At 36.9% G+C, this 13,227-nt stretch overlaps 2 pseudogenes; one reads left to right on the top strand and one right to left on the bottom strand.

The window, feature by feature from the left end:
- Vom1r-ps68 (vomeronasal 1 receptor pseudogene 68) lies at positions 4,047–4,942 on the bottom strand (annotated as a pseudogene).
- Positions 11,145–12,121, top strand: Bud23-ps4 (BUD23, rRNA methyltransferase and ribosome maturation factor, pseudogene 4; annotated as a pseudogene).
- The last annotated feature ends 1,106 nt before the right edge of the window (positions 12,122–13,227 follow it).

Here is a 13,227-nt window from a genome sequence, read left to right as displayed (position 1 = left end):
TGAAACTGGAGAGAACAAACATTAGCAGCTTGTCAACACACTGAAACACTCTAGAACAAAGAGATGCAAATACACCAACAAGAAGTAGGAGTAGATGCCAGAAAATAACCATATTCTAGGCTGAAATCAACCAGTAGAAATGAAAAAAGAAGTATACAAAAAATCAACAAAAGCAGGAATTGGTTCTTTGAGAAAATCAAAAAGATAGATAAACCCTTAGCCTGACTAACAAGAGGGCACAAATAGAGTATATCCAATGGAAAGGGAAACATAACAACAGAAGCTGAGGAAATTAAAAAAAAAAAACAGGTCCTAATAGAAAAGCCTATATTAAAAAAAACTGGAAAATCTGGATGAAATGGACAATTTTCTAGACAAATACCAGTTATCAATGTGAAAGCAGGATTATATAAATCATTGAAACAGCCCCATAAATTCTAAAGTAATAGATGCAGTTATTAAATATTCCCAGCCAAAAAGAGCCAAGGACCAGGTGGAGTTAGTGCAGAATTCTATTAGACCTCCATAAAAGACATAGTACCAATGCTGTCTAAACTGTCCCACAACATTGGAAGAGGAGCATTACCCAATTCCTTCTAAGAAGCCACAGTTATGCTTATTTCTAAACTAAACAAAGACCCAACAAAGAATGAGAACTTCAGACTAATTTCTCTTATGAATACTAATGCAAAAATATTCAAAAATTCTCACAAACCAAATTCAAAAACACCTCAAAATAATCATCAATCATGATCAAGTAGACTTCATCCCAGTGGTGCAGGGATTGTTCAATATATGTAAATCCATCAAAGTAATCCACTATGTAAACAAACGCAAAGGAAAAATATAAGATCATCTCATTAGAGGCTGAGAAATCATATGTTAAAATTCAACACCCCTTCACGTTAAGACTCAGAACAGTCAGGAATTCAAGGCCCATACCTAAAGATAGTAAAAGAAATATACAGCAAACCAGGAGTCAACCTCAAACTAAATGGAGAGAAACTTGAAGCAATACCACTAAAATCCAGAGCTAGACAAGGCTGTCCACTCTCCCCCTACTTTCCTAGTACTAGAAGTCCTGGTCAGAGCAATCACAAAACAAAAGGCAGTCAAATGGTTTCAAACTAGAAAGGAAGAGGTCAAAATATCCCTATTTACAGGTGAAATGATACAATATATCGTGTGTGTGTGTGTGTGTGTGTGTGTGTGTGTGTGTGCGTGTGATCCCAAAAGTTTCACAAAGAAATACTAAGCCTGATAAACACCTTCAGCAATGTAGCTAATTATAAATTTAACTCAAACAAATCAGTAACTTTTCTCTTCTTATAGGATAAATAGGCTGAGAAGAAATTATGGAAATGACATCCTTCACACTAGTCACAAATAACATAAAATACCTTTGTGTGACTCTCGCCAAGCAAGTGAAAGATCTGTACGACAAGAACTTGAAGTCTCTGAAGAGAGAAACTGAATAATACTTCAGAAGATCTCCCATGTTCATGGATTGGCAGGGTTAATATAGTAAAAATGGTCATTTTGCCAAACCCCATCTACAGATTCAATGCAATCCCCATCAAAATTCCAACTCAATTCTTCATAGAGTTAGATAGAGCAATTTGCAAATTCATTTGGAGTAACAACAACAACAACAACAACAACAACAACAACAACAACAGGATAGGAAAACTATCCTCAACAATAAAGAAATTCTGGGGGAATCACCATCCCTGACCTCAAGCTGTGTCACAGAGCAATAATGTTAAAAACTGTATGGTATTGGTACAAATTAGGCAGGCAAAGTTTGAACCCAGAAATGAACCCACACTCTTATGGTCATTTGATCTTTGACAAAGGAGCTAAAACTGCCCAGTGGAAAAAAAAAAGCATTTTCAGCAAATGGTGCTGGCTCCATGGGAGATCACCATGTAGTTGAATGTAAATTGATTCATTCACATCACTCTGTTCAAACTTATGTTCAGTTGGATCACAGATCTCCACATACACTCAAACTAATAGAAGAAAAATTGGATAAGAGTGTCGAACCCTTCGCTACTGAGCAAAATTTACTGAACAAACACTAATGGCTTATGCTCTAAGATCAAGTGTCAACACATGGCACCTCATAAAATTACTTAGCTTCTGTAAAGCAAAGGACGCTGTCATTATAACAATATGTCAACCAACAGATTGGGAAAAGATCTTTATCAATGCTACAACTGATAGAGGGCTAATATCCAAAAAATACAAAGAACTCAAGAAGTTAGTCTTCAAAGAGACAAAAACCCATATTTAAAAAAATGGCATAGAGAGCTAAACATAGAATTCTCAGCAGAGGAATATCAAATGGATAAGAAATACCTAAAGAAATGTGCAACATCCTTAGTCATCAGGGAAATGCAAATCAAAACAACCCTGAGATTCCACCTTACAGTAGTCAGAATAGTTAATATCAAAAACTCAGGTGACAACAGATGCTGGTGAAGATGTGGAGAAAGAGGAACAGTCCTTTATGGTTGGTTGGTGGGATTGCAAACAGGTACAATCACTCTGGAAATAATTTTGGAGTTTTCTCAGAAAAGTGGACATTGTATTACCTGAGGACCCAGCTATACCTCTCCTGGGCATATACCCAAATGATGTGCCAACATAAAACAAAGACATGCTGCACTATGTTCATAAAAGTCTTATTTATAATAGCCAGAATCTTTAAAGAACCCAGATGACCTTCAATATAGGACTGGATACAGAAAGTGTTGTACATCTACAAAAAGGAGTACTATTCAGCGATCAAAAACAAATGACTTCCTGAAATTTATAGGCAAATGGATTGAACTAGAAAATATCCTAAGTGAGGTAACCTTATCACCAAAGGAAAACAAAAAAGAACAAAGTGAAAAAAGAGAAAGAAATAACCACACACACACACACGCAGACACACACACACACACACACACACACACACACACACACACAGACACACACGGTGCGCACATACTGACTGATAAGTAGATATTAGTAAAAAAGCTCAAATTACCTAGGATATGATCCACAGACCACATGCAGCTGAAGAAGAAAGATGACCAATATGCAGATGCCTGAGTCCTTCTTAAAAGGGGGAACAAAATTATTCATATGAGGAGATAATGGAGACAAAGTTTGGAGCAGATTCTGAAGGAATGGCCACTCAGATTCTGATCTACCTTGTGATCCAGCCAATATGTAAAGCTAACAAACCTAGACAATATTGATAAAGCAAGATGTGCATGCTTACAGGAGCCTTATATAGCTGTCTCCTGAGAGGCTCGGCAAGAACATGCCAAATACAGAGGTTAATGCTAGCAGCAAACCATTCAACTTACTGGTTTCCCATTGGGGGAGTTAACAAAAGAACTGAAGGAGCTGAAAGGGCCTGCAATCCCATAATAACAACAAAACCAATCAACCAGAGCTTCCAGGGACTAAACCACTACCCAAAGATTACACATGGACAGACCCATGATTCCAGCTGCATATGTAGCATAGGATGGTCTCTTTGGGCAGCAGTGGGAGAAGAAGCCCTTTGTCATGCCAAGACTGTATTCCCCAGTGTAGGGGATTGTCAGGTCAGGGAGGTGGGAAGGGGTGGTGTTTGGGGAGGGGGGATACTCTAATAGGATAACAAGTTTGATGGCAGAGGACGCTTGGTTGGAAAATTGGGAAAGGTAATAACATTTGAATTGTAAATAAAAATATCCAATACAAATGTACAAGAACAACAACAAAATCTAAAAATCAGCAACTTATAAATCAGAGGGTTAATATTCAAAATGTATAAAGAATTCAAGAATTTCATCTCTACAAACCCAAATCACACAAAAATGGGGTTCTGTGCTAAACAGAAAATTCTTAACAGAAGAATCCCAAATGGCCAATAAGTACTTAAATGTTCAAAGCTCTTAGTCATAAAAGAACTGCAAACTTAAACAACCCTGGAATTTCTCCTCGCACCAAGCAAAATGGTTAAGCTCAAAATCTCACATGAAAGCCCATGTTTTATTCCTTACTCAGAATAAACTGAATCTGGACATGTCAGAATAAAGAGGTCAAAAGATGAAAAACAGAGAAGTGAAGTGAGTGTTGTCCATCAGTCAGACACTATGATAATGCACAGAAGCATTGTTCCAATTTAAGATTGAGGAAAAAGTGCAAAAAGTCAAAAAGGAAGACACTAATAATAGAAGGTTCTGGGTAGCTCTTGATACTGTGGAGTTTCTGCTGGAGACATGAGTGTTATAGATGTGTCGAACCCTGTTTGTCTATATAAAATTACAATCATGGAGCCACTGGACCAGGCAATGAACACAAAAAAGTAGATTTTAGGACACACCACAAATGCTGCGTAGAATGAGTCATTGATTACATCACACAGTATATTAGAGCAGTACTCAAAGTCTATGTCTCTTGTCATGTTCACTGTATTCCTCTTGACAAATTAATGCACAAAGAAAATGAAATTTATAAACATGAACAAAGCCCAAAGAAAGGAAATGTAAAAGCTAATGTATTTTGCTTCCTTGGCTTTTGGATCCTTATAAAAGGAGTCCTTGCAACTGATGGTGTTTTCCTGGAAGACACTCAAGAGATAAGTGATGCCAATGGACACACTCCAGCTCATTCTTTGAGTGTACAAAATTATTCTCCAACCAAAATCATTTACACACTGCTTCAATCCAAATGCTGCCATTGTGTAAGGCATTTTATATAGAGAACTATCCAAGCTTTGGCTTCTATTCAGAGCATGAGAATCAAATCTGTGAGCTTTAATGTATGTTCTCTCTAGTAGCCTAGATTGTCAATAGGAAGAGAGAAATTGATTAGAATTCCAGGTACAATTTGTGATAAAAATAGTTTTGATTGTCAGATTTCAAAGTTCAATCTGTGATTGGGCATGATTCTCTTTAAATCCTGGTCACACATTTCTCTGATCAAAATGTTTAAAAAATAATAATCTGAACACTCTAGAGAATAGATACATTAGAAAATAAAAAGCAATTTATTAAATTAAAAATAAGTGCAAATTAAGAAAGATCAACAGCCTAGATTTGTTTTCAATATTTTTCTAATATTTTTCCTTTAAATCTTAGAAATTTTAAATGCATGTTTATATGGTATTGACTTAAACCCGCAATACCAGAAAGGGACCCACAACAACGTTTATTCAATACTTTTATGAGTGAATCTTATGAAGATAAGGAAATACAAAATAAGAGAGCAGAAAAACTGTACTTATAACAATAAGCTATTGTTAGTGCTGATACATGGGACAGAGAAGGAATGGTTCAATCAATACACAAAATATAAAAGAAACATTCTATATTGAAACCAGTTCAAATTAGCAACTAAAAACAGAAATTTGAAATGAGCAAAACATAGATGAAAAAAATATTTGACAACACCAATCGAGTTTAGTTCTGGAAATCCAAGAACGTCATAGCCTGACAGTGACTGCGCATAGCAATAAAAACAGAGGGAAGACTGGTTATATCAGCTTACATTAAAGAAATACTTACTTAGTGCTAATAATCCCAGACATTAGTATATCAACCCAAGGAGATGTTTTTGTACCTTAGAAAAACAAAGTAGCCTCTTTCTCCCTAGGAAGTAAAATATTCTTTAATAGCATATTTATAGCGAACCCTTGGGAGTTTCAACCTGCATTTCACTCACCTGTTCCTATGAACAGCCTGACAGGAGTCATATAGTGGAGGGTAAAATCTGGCAGGTCATCTTTCTGAGATGGTTCACTATGAACTGTAAAACTATGATGGATGAACCATTGTAGGCAAGGCCTACAGATTAACCCATTCTTTTGGACAAATTTCTACAATCAATGAAGATCTGTTGTTATCTTACAGAGATGTTATATAGGTAAATAATCATTGTTTTAATTCTTAATGATTATCTGATGAATTGTACTAGTAAATATTAAGCACTTTATAATAGGACTATTATAAAGTCCTCTGATATAAAAACTGCAATTGCAGCTCTGCATTCTTCACGTGCCATGAGTTTATTGCTTCTAAAACAGAACAAATGGATTTATAATTTAGAATGTATTCCAAGAGGTCGTAAAGCAAATACCCCACAATCATAAAAGGGAAGTAACAATTTATTGTAGGTACAAGGACAGAAGATAAAATATTGACTGGGTTTATCTATACAAAATTTCAATGGTAAATTAGTCACAAAAATTATGATTTTTAACTTGCAATGAACCTGTGGAGCTAATGACAGAATGTCTAGCTAGTATCGAATGTCTAGCTACATAAGTAGCTTTAATGTAAATTCATGTAGACAAGTCTATTGTAAACTTATTAATATATTATTTGAATTTATGTTTTAACTTTTAGTGAACTTTAAAAAAGATGCTTGGAAAAACCCTGAGATCTATTCCCCTAGAAAAGGTACAAAATCTAGGAAAAATTACATTACATGGCATTATCATTACATCAGAGCAAGAGAAAGAGATCAAAATTAAGAGGAGGAAGGAGGATAGCAGAGTAGGATAACTTAGAAATTAAAAAAGGCCAATTAGACTTTTAGTGAGCATATAGTCTGATAGGTTTTCTCTACCTTTTACTTTCCCCTCAAAATAATAGGTACCTTAGGGCAGGAACAGAAGACTACAGAAATACACAGAAAGCAAACAGAAAGAAAGACAACAAAGGGGAGAGAGAGAGAGAGAGAGAGAGAGAGAGAGAGAGAGAGAGAGAGAGAGAGAGAGAGAGATTAGTCAGGCTTCTTATAGTGGGACACTGAAAGCCTTTTCTTTCTTTCATTTTTCTTTTTTAAACAGCAAGGTAGGTTTAGTCTTACTACAGAAGACAAAGCTTTTTTCTTACAAACTTGGTTTTAATTCATTTGGCAATAAATGGGAGAAACTTTTCCTTTTCTATGAAGTAAAGATTGGAGTTCATTTTTTATCCAGAAGGAGCAAGTTCTTTTGGCACTGGCACATGAGCTCTTGCTCCATATGAATGTGTAAGTATGGATGTGTGTTTGAAAGTATATAATTATGTGATAAGTAGTAGTTGGGGTCTATTGGAATACATGAATCTGTACATGTATGAGTGCATGAACTTGTATATGATTGTGAGTTTAAGCATATTTGCTTTATAAATGTTTCTTCTTCCTATGAGTTACGTTCACTAGAAGGCAGGGAGTTTAATAAACTCAGAGTCATAGCAGGAAACTTCCAGTGGAGACAAGAACTAAGGCTACTTTGGTTAAAGCCCTACTGTTTTATATGAGGTGCTAAACACCCGAGACTGCAGTTTCTGGTCTCAGAAAAACTCAGTGTGTGTGGTCACCTATGGCAACAGAGTAAATTAAGTTACGATAGCTAAATATTATTGAAATAAATATAACCTAATTTTTCAAAGTATCAAGTTTTGCCACAGCTAATGCTCTTCCCTCAGCTATCTTCAAAAGAGCGCCAGATCTCTAGAGCTGTCCTGGCAACAGCTCACAATGAGTTAATCAATATAGACGTAGTATAGATAGAATTCTATATATCCACAGATACTTCAAAATCTTGAAATATTTATTCTTGTTTTATGTACTAGATTCCATTATGTTTCCCTTGTGAAATTCCCATGAGATGCATGATTATGTGATTTGTTTCCTTCGTTGAAAATAGACAAATGACAGTGAAGATATTGAGTTTACTTTCAAGTTGAAGCAATGGCAACTTGTGTTTGCAAATGAAACTCATGGAATCACAATTTGATACTAATATCCAAAGAAATATCATCCAGTATCGTCAGCCATAATATTCTCTGAGGTGTGAGTACATTGAAATGTTTTTAACAAGAGTATCACATATGTCTTTTTAATTTGTGATTTTGCTGCTTTGTCTGAGGATCATATGTGCAGGGACTATGACATCCTCTAGGATACACATTATTCCAAAAGGAAAGAAGAAAAAACCCAACATCATTGGAAGATTTTTAAATTCTATTTACCTGAAGTTATTGCCTTGCTGAGAGGGCATGAAAATTACTTGCAAAATGTCAGTGGTGCTACCCTGACAAACCTGTGAGAATGAAAAAAAAAATTAAAATATTGACAGAATGCTTTTTCTAAGCTGTTTGACTTTTAAGACTCCCTGTATGAAAATAACTGTTTCACATTCTTGAGAAACAAGTATTTTGATATCTTCCTGAATTCAGTTTAGTGAAGACACAATATTAAAGAGCACTGATCAGTGCACATCATAGTGTGAGAACACTCCCGTGCTCAGACCTGTGAGGTCAGTTTACCTAATCTGAATGTTTGTCTTCACAGTCATAGGATTCTACACACAAAGGAACAATGCAATCACATGGGTTACTTCCACTGAAAGGCAATACTCTCACTGAAAAATACTCACCTTTTAAAAATTCATAAGCATTTAAGTGTAAAATGGAAAATATAATTGCTTTGAGTTAAGTGTTAATGTGGTAAACAGTAAAAATTTATAACCCACTGCTGTTTCCTCAGATTGACATTTTCTTTGATTTATATAACTGTAGGGTATGGACAGTAACCTTAATTCTTCAGGTAAGACATGGTCTTAGAAAAACAAGGGTTAAGTGTCACTTTAAATACAAAAATAGTTTAGAGACAGAGTGGATATTTGAAGGACGTGGACATGCTAGTACGGCACAAAGAAAGTACTCTCAGTCTGTGCTCACAATGTCATGAAAGATATTTGCACGTGGATTCCTCTCTTCTACGCAGTCTGTGTTCTTCACCTGACATTGTGTTCACTTTATTTTCTTGCTTACTTTTTGTGGCAAAAACAGTTTATTTATGGGGAACTTGAGAGATGGTTTAATGGTCAGAAGCACTTGCTTCTGTTTCAGAGGAGCTGGGTTTGGTTCTCATAATCCTCATGGTGCCCCAAAACTGTTTGTACCTATAAATCCATGGTTTCTGTCACAGTCTAGTGTCGTTTTCCAACTATGGATTGTCATAGTGGACATATACACAAGCAGGGAAAGCATGCACAAACACAAATATAGAAATAGAAAACATTCAAAATAAATTTTCACTCTAACATGAAGTGTTATTTCATAATCTAATGCAAAATGCTAATACTTTTAAAGTTTTAATAAAATGCAATATTTTTAGTGTGGTCTGACACAACAAAAAGCTGTCTCATGACCCAGCTTGATTTTAAAATCACAAGATGAGCTTGACAATTAGTATGCTATTAGATATATGATGTATTATCATTGAATAGGTAAAGGCTACAGAAGGAAGTATAGATGAATTGCTAATATGATTACTCTGTACAAAATCCAAGATGAAATATGAGTATGTTTAATGAATAATAGCATGAGATAAAAATTAAGTCACAAAAGCATTTCCTTTAAAACTCAGCATGTATTTGCTATTTTAAATGTATTTTTCTCATAATACTTTGTAGCTCTAGGTGTTTCAGGAAGCACTATGAAGACCTTGTTGACCTCAAAATCAAAGAGATCTGCCTACCCCTGCTTCACAAATGCTGGAATTAAAGTTCTTCACCGAATCAGAGAAAGAACTGGAAGAGCTTGAAGGGGCTCAAGACCCCATATGAACAACAATGCCAATCAACCAGAGCTTCCAGGGACTAAGCCACTACCTAAAGACTATACATGGACTGACCCTGGACTCTGACCTCATAGGTAGCAATGAATATCCTAGTAAGAGCACCAGTGGAAGGGGAAGCCCTGGGTCCTGCTAAGACTGAACCCCCAGTGAACTAGACTGTGGGGGGGAGGGCGGCAATGGGGGGAGGATGGGGAGGGGAACACCCATAAAGAAGGGGAGGGGGAGGAATTAGGGTGATGTTTTCCCGGAAACCAGGAAAGGAAATAACACTCGAAATGTATATAAGAAATACTCAAGTAAATAAAAAAAAAAAGAAAAAGAAAATGGGGTCCTCAATAACATAGATTAATTAACTGCACAGTCCTTAATTTTTCTCAAAATATAATTGTTTTATTCCAATTTAGAAGCATAGAAAGTTAAATATGCAGTATAAAAGTAAATCTTCCACATTAGCTGACTTGTGTTATTCAACATACCCCTAATTAAATTTATTACTTTAATCACACATACCATATCTGCACCTTAATGTCATCCATTCATAGTTTCCATTTGGTATATGTGCTTAAAAACAGGTTTCCTGATTTCCTTAATCTATCCCTTTGAATATGAAATGGGTATTAGAATGTATTCAAACTTTCCCATGGATATTTTCACATATGCAAATAGTAAAGATTATGTGAGGAGGCTCTAAGAATCCTTACAAATTTTGTCATTAACTCTCTCTCTCTCTCTCTCTCTCTCTCTCTCTCTCTGTATATATATATATATATATATGTATATTATGAAGTAGTTATTGTTTGTGTTGTGTCATGTAGTCTATGTTGGCCTTGAGCTCAATAGCTGAGAATAATTTTAAACTTTAATTATTCTACATCTACCTTTCTAGTGCTGTGGTTACATGTAGGGTAGGTAAATATCCAATCAACTAAGCTACATCCTAGTCCTGCATTTTGATATACCCCAAATTCTGGTTTTTGTTACTTATTTATTTTTTATTTTTCATTGTGCTGATGTCATTTAACTTACTGTATACCTTGTGACTAGAATACTGTATTACCGTTATCAAAAGAAATAGAACTAATTGGAAATTATATGTAATTATAAGGAGAGTAAAGGGTAAAATAGATTATACAAAGACTGAATAGTCACAGAATGACTGGGATGTCCAGAAATCCAGTGTTACTCAGTCTAGAAGCTGGAAGAGTCAGAAAAATAGGACAAGTGACTCACCCACACTTTAGGTCTGAAGACCTAGGGGCCCCTAGAGAATCACTATAGTCTGATTCTACGGTCTAAAAGTTAAAGCCAGGTGGAAGTGGGTCTACAATTTCAGGACAGTCAGAAGAACTATATAGTGAAACCCTATCTCAATAAATAAATGAATGTTGAATGATCTGCAGTCTGGTGTCCTTAAGTCGTTGCAGATTCAAAGAAAGGGAGGGAGGGAGTGAGGGAAGGGGAGAGAGACAGAGAGAGACAGAGACAGAGAGAAGACAAATTTACCTAGTTAAAAGGAATCAAGAGCCCCAGCGTATTGCCATCCCTTAGAGATGGCATCTCGTAGCCGGAGACCCGAACATAGCGGACCTTCAGAGATGTTTAATGTCCCGAATGAAGCCTGGAAATACGTTCGCAACTCACGGATGATTGACATCCAGACCAAGATGATTGAGCGAGCGCTGGAGCTTTTCTGTTTGCCAGAAGGTAAGCCCTCTTAACTGTTAGACATCAACTGCGGGTTTCTGGACTGAATGGAGATTATGTCTCAGAAGAGGGACACTATTGGGTGGGCATTGACATCAGCCCTGCCATGTTGGATGCCGCCTTGAACCGAGACACAGGGAGACCTACTGCTAGGGAATATGGGCCAGGGAATACCTTTCAGATTGGGTTCTTCTGATGGCTTCATCAGCAGCTCTGCTGTGCAGTGGCTCTGCAACGAAAACAAGAAGTCGGATATCCCTGCCAGGTGCCACTACCACTTGTTTTCTTCTCGGTACCCTAGTCCGTGGGTCCTACAGCTGTACCCAGAGAACTAGGAGCAGCTGGATCTGATCACAAGCCAGGCCACTAGGGCAGGTTTCGCTGTCATTGTGGTGGTAAATTTCCCCAACAGAGCCAAAGCAAAGAAGTTCTACTTCTGTTTTCTGGGCCTTTCATCTCCCTGCCAAAGGGGCTGACTGAGAATTAGGATGCAGACCAGGCCTCCGAGTCTACTTTCATCAGTGATCGGACTCCACAAAAGAAGGCAGAGAGGGACCTGGTGAAGAAGAGCCAGGAGTGGGTCTTAGAGAAGAAGGAGAGATGCAGGCACCAGGGTAAGGAGGTCAGACCTGACACCCAGTATACTGGCTGCAAGCACAAGCCCCGCTCTGAGAGCCTGGGCACCCAGACCTGCGTCCAGTCCTGCAGAGGTCCCTGGCCACCCACTCTGTTCAGAGAGTGGAAGCTGTCTAAACCAGGACCTGCCTCTGAGGAATTTTCTGGATTGAACGTTTAAGGTCAGCAGCTTGCAATATAGTATTTTAGAAAAGATGGAAAGCTCTCAAAATATTTTTTTCTAATTGTTGAAGGGATCTGGATTTGGCTATCCCAACACCTGTAATCCCAACACCCTCCTGGGAATCTGAGACAAGAAGGTGGAAAGTTCCAGGCCAGTCTGGGCTACACAGCAACAACCTGTATTAAAAAACCCAAAAGAAAAAAATTCTAAGGATGTTTTATTTTGTCCTTAATGCATTAAATTACTTTTAAAAAAAGGAGGAATCAGCTTGGTGGTTGTTTGTATTGTTTGTATGGCAGCTTCACCCTTCTGGGTTTTGCTCATCAAATCCCCAAATGAGCAGTGCCATCGGTGTTCAGGAGCAGTCTTTCTCCTTTATTTTTTTCATCTGATGCCAATGACCTTGAGAAATACTGTTATAAATATGCCTAGAAAGAGCAGTGAGCTATGTCAGTGGATAAGCTGCTTGCCACCTCATTTCACTCCCTCATATCTACAATGGTAGAAGAAAAAAAAAGACTTCTTCACGTCAGACACACACACAACGCACGCACACACACACACACACACACAAACACACACACACACACACACACACACACACACACACACACCACTAAATAAATGTTTTAGACCTCTTTCCAAAGTGTGCTATACCAATTTTCTAGGAATTTTTCAACCCATTTAATATAACTAAGATTCATAATGCCTAAGAAAAAGATTGATGGAGTCTATACAGAAGCTTAGTACAGTAGTACAATGTCCTACAGTTAGTCTGGGTTTTCTCTAGTCACAGTATATATTTAAACATCATTTCTATACTGCAATTTACTACCATACCACAGTTTAGAAACAAAAGAGTAAGTGGTGTATTTTAAAGTCATAAATGGAGTAGGAGGGTGTGTTCTGTAATAGTTTTAGAGAAGTCCAATCTAGAGACAGTTGCATAGCATTCCAATCTAGAGACAGTTACATAGCAGCCAATCTAGAGGCAGTTACATGGTTGGCACTAGTTGAAACAACTTGAATAAATATGTATTACACAGCCAAATTAAATATGATGTGATAAACACATATGACAGGCATATGGTATCAAATATGAT

Source organism: Rattus norvegicus, chromosome 1 (genome assembly GCF_021556685.1).
Source record: "Rattus norvegicus strain SHRSP/BbbUtx chromosome 1, alternate assembly SHRSP_T2T, whole genome shotgun sequence".
Taxonomy (NCBI): Eukaryota; Metazoa; Chordata; class Mammalia; order Rodentia; family Muridae; genus Rattus; species Rattus norvegicus.
The sequence above is the reverse complement of the archived record's forward strand: the minus strand, read 5'-3'. Positions and strand labels throughout refer to the sequence as shown.